Raw genomic sequence first — 4,517 nt, 5'->3', positions numbered from 1 at the left:
GGTGTTCAGCAAAGCGATCACCCAATCTGCGATTGGTCTCGCCAGTGTAAAGGAGGCCGCATTGTGTGCAGGTGATACAGTATAATAAATTGAAAGATTTACAAGTAAACTGCTATTTCTCCTGGAAGGAGTGTTTGGGGCCCTGCACGGTGGGAAGGGAGGAGGTGAAGGGCAAATGTCGCATCTCCTGCGCTAAGGGGGAAAGTCATCTTGACCAATCTTACTAAATTCTTTGAAGAAGCAACAAGGGTAATGCAATAGATGTAAAATATTTGAATTTTCAATCGGCCTTCAATAAGGCACCGTATTATGGACTCATGACTAAGGTCAGAGCATGTGGAGTCAGGGAACAGGTTGTAGAATGGATTGCAAGTTGGCGACAAAACAGATAATAGAGAGTAGGGGTTATATGTAGTTAACTCTGACTGGGAAAAGGTGGGAAGATGTGTTCCACAGGGATCAGTGCTGGAACCACTGTTGCTCACAGTTTACATCAACGAATTGGACTCCAGAATCGGAAGTCCAACATCAAAATTTGCGGAAGTTACCAAATTGGGGGGTGTAGTTAATGCAAAGGAAGAATGCATAAAAATGCAATAGGACATTAATAAACCTGCAGAATGGGCGTGTAATTGGCAAATGAATTTCAATATAAATAAGTGTGAGGTGGTGCTTTTTGGTAGGAGGAATAAAGGAGGCCACATACTACTTGGATAATAAGAGTCTAAATGGGGTAGAGGAGCAGAGGGATCGCGGGTACAGATTCACAAATCACTAAAAGTAGCGACACAGGTTAATAAGGCTATAAAAAGGCAAATCAAGCACGGGGGTTCATTTCTAGAGGGGTAGAATTGAAACGCTAAGAAGTTATGTTGAACTTGTATAGAACCTTGGTTAGACCACACTTGGAGCACTGTGCACAGTTCTGGTCTCTATATTATGAAAAGGATATAGAGGCACTGGAGAAGGTGAAAAAACAGATTCACAAGGATGATTCCAAAACTGGGAGGATATACTTTTCCGGAAAGGCTAACAGGCTGAGGCTCTTTTCTCCAGGAAAGAGAAAGCTGTGGGGCGAACTAATAGAGGTCCATTAGTCAACGAAAGGCTTGAGAGGGTAGACATTGAGAAAATATTTCCACTTGTGAGGGAGTCCAAAACTAGAGGTCATCAATATGAAATGGTCTCTCATAAATTCAATGGAGAAGTCGGGAGAAACTTCTTTACCCAGAGAGTGGTAGGAGTGTTTGAGGCAACTAGCATAGAGTGGAAGTTAGATAAGCACACGAGGGAGAAAGGAATAGAAGGATATGCTGAAAGAGGTAGATCAAGTAGGGAGGGAGGAGGATCGTGTGGAGCATAAACGCCAGCATAGACCAGATGGGCCGAAAGGCACGCTTTCGTTCTGTAAACTCAATACAACAATATAAAACAGATTTCGAATTATAGAATCTTGCAGCAAACAAGGAGGCCATTCGGCCCTTCGTGCCTGTGCCGGCGCTTTGAAAGAGGTATCCAATTAGTCTCTTTCCACTGCTCCTTCACAACAGTCCCGTAATTCCCCCTGCAAATCCCGATTGAAATTGCTTCAACTACCCGTTCAGACAGTGAATTCCAGAACAAAACAATTCGCTACATTAAACAAAAAATTCTCCTCATCTCGCCCCTGGCTCTTTTCCCAATTATCTTCAATCTATGTCCTCTAGATACCACCCCGTCTGCAAGTAGCAAGAGTTTCACCTTATGTACTGTATCAAAACCCTTGAAGATTTTGAACACCTCTATCAAATCTCCCGTTAACGTTCTCTGCTCCACAGAGAACAAGCACAATTCCTCACAAATCAATGCCTGTTCCTCTCCAAGGAAATTACAATTGCTCCCGCCACCGATTTTTGTTCTTTATTCGTTCATGGGATGTGGGCGTCGCTGGCGAGGCCGGCATTTATTGCCCATCCCTAATTGCCCTTGAGATGGTGGTGGTGAGCCGCCTTCTTGAACCGCTGCATTCCATGTGGTGAAGGTTCTCCCACAGTGCTGTTAGGAAGGGAGTTTCAGGATTTTGATCCAGCGACGATGAAGGTACAGCGATATATTTCCAAGTCCGGATGGTGTGTGACTTGGAGGGGAACATGCAGGTGGTGATCTACCCTTGCGCCTACTGCCTTTGTCCTTCTAGGTTGTAGAGGTCGCGGGTTTGGGAGGTGCTGTCGAAGAAGCCTTGGCAAGTAGCTGCAGTGCATCCTGTGGATGGTACACACTGCAGCCATGGTGCGCCGGTGGTGAAGGGAGTGAATGTTTAGGGTGGTGGATGGGGTGCCAATCAAGAGGGCTGCTTTGTCCTGTAATGTAGCCTAATTGTACACAGCAGGCTCCCTCTAACATAACAACAGGAGAAGGCCATTCATCCGCTCGAACCTGTTCTACCATGTATTTAGATCATGGATGACCTGTGTCTTAACTCCATATACCCCTGTTGGTTCTGTAACTCTTAATAGCCTTACCTAACAAAAATCTCAGTTTTGAAATTTTGAAGTGACCCCCTGCCTCAATAGTTTTTTTGTGGGAGAGAGTTCCAGATTTGCCCTCCCTTTGAGTGAAGAAATACTTTCTGACATCACCCGCTGAATGGCCTAGCTCTAATTTTCTGGTATGAAAGCATATGGGATTCAGGGCGTTAATGATAGATGTAATATGAGGATATATATATTTTTTATGCAGCGAGTCATAACGATCTGCAATGCAGTGCCTTAAAGGGTGGTGGAAGCAGGGTCAATATTAACTTTTAAAATGGGATTATATAAATATTTGAAGGAAAAAAGTACAGGGCTATGGGGAAAGATTTGGGGAATGGGACTGATTGGATAGCTCTTTCAAAGAGCCCTCACGATGGGCTGTAACTACTATGACACTATGATACCCCTGAACTGTCTACCTCTATTTTTAATGCTAGTCCCCCTCATTCTGGACGTCCAACTCCAGCAGAGCAAATATTTTTTTCTGTATCTACTCGATCAAATCCTTTAATCATCCTAAGCACCTCAATTAGATCACCCCATAATCTTCCACACGCAAAGGAATGCAAGCCTAGTCTCGGCAACCTCTCCTGATAATTTAACCCTTTTAGCTACTTCCGGACATAATGCCTGAACGGCCTAGCTCTAAATTGCAGGTTAGACCCCCTTGTTCTGGACTCCGCCATCTACTAGAGGACAGAAGTTTATTAATTGTATTACCAAGAGAATAAAAGGGAAGGCAGGCGATGATTGAGCAGGGGCCGGGGGCGGTTCTTTTCAAGAGCAATCCAGTCAGATCCACTCCTCCGCTCTTTACCCAGAAATTATCCAAATCCTTTTTGAAAGCCATGTTTGAAATTGCTTCCACCGCCCTTTCAGGCAGCGCATTCCAGATCATAACCACTCGTATGTAAAAAGTAAGAGAGTAGCAAAAGTAATCGTTGGTCCCTTAGAGGTAGAGACAGGAGAAATTATAATGGAGAATCAGGAAATGGCAGGGACGTTAAACAAATATTTTGTATCTGTCTTCACAGTAGAAGACGCAACAACAGAAGACACAGGGGTTCCATCGCAACCCCTCAAATAATGAAGCAGTCCGAGCCTGCATGCAGCAAGACCTAGACAACTTCCAGGCTTGGGCTGATAAGTGGCAAGTGACATTCGCGACAGACAAGTGCCAGGCAATGACCATCTCCAACGACAGAGAGTCTAACCACCTCCCCTTGACATTCAATGGAATCGCGATCGCCGAATCCCCCACCATCAACATCCTGGGTGTCACCATTGACCAGAAACTGAACTGAACCAGCAATATAAATACCGTGGCTACAAGGGCAGGACAGAGGCTGGGTATTCTGCGGCGAGTGACTCACCTCCTGACTCCCCAAAGCCTTTCCACCATCTACAAGGCACAAGTCAGGAGTGTGATGGAATACTCTCCACTTGCCTGGATGAGGGCAGCTCCAAACAACACTCAACAAGCTCGACACCATCCAGGACAAAGCAGCCCGCTTGATTGGCACCCCATCCACCACACTAAACATTCACTTCCTTCACTACCGGCGCACTGTGGCTGCAGTGTGTACCATCCACAGGATGCACTGCAGGAACTCGCCAAGGCTTCATCGACAGCACCTCCCAAACACGCGACCTCTACCACCTAGAAGGACAAGGGCAGCAGGTACATGGGAACAACACCACCTGCACGTTCCCCTCTAAGTCACACACCATCCCGACTTGGAGATATATCGCCGTTCCTTCATCGTCGCTGGGTCAAAATCCTGGAACTCCCTTCCTAACAGCACTGTGGGAGAACCTTCACCACACGGACTGCAGCGGTTCAAGAAGGCGGCTCACCACCACCTTCTCAAGGGCAATTATTGATGGGCGATAAATGCCGGCCTCGCCAGCGACGTCGACATCCCATGAACGATTTTTTTAAAAAAACGGAAATAGTGGGGAACCAAAAGTCTAAAGAAAGTGAGGGACTTAAAGTAGTTAATA

Source organism: Heptranchias perlo, unplaced genomic scaffold (assembly GCF_035084215.1).
Source record: "Heptranchias perlo isolate sHepPer1 unplaced genomic scaffold, sHepPer1.hap1 HAP1_SCAFFOLD_55, whole genome shotgun sequence".
Lineage (NCBI taxonomy): Eukaryota > Metazoa > Chordata > Chondrichthyes > Hexanchiformes > Hexanchidae > Heptranchias > Heptranchias perlo.
Note: the sequence above shows the minus strand (reverse complement) of the source record.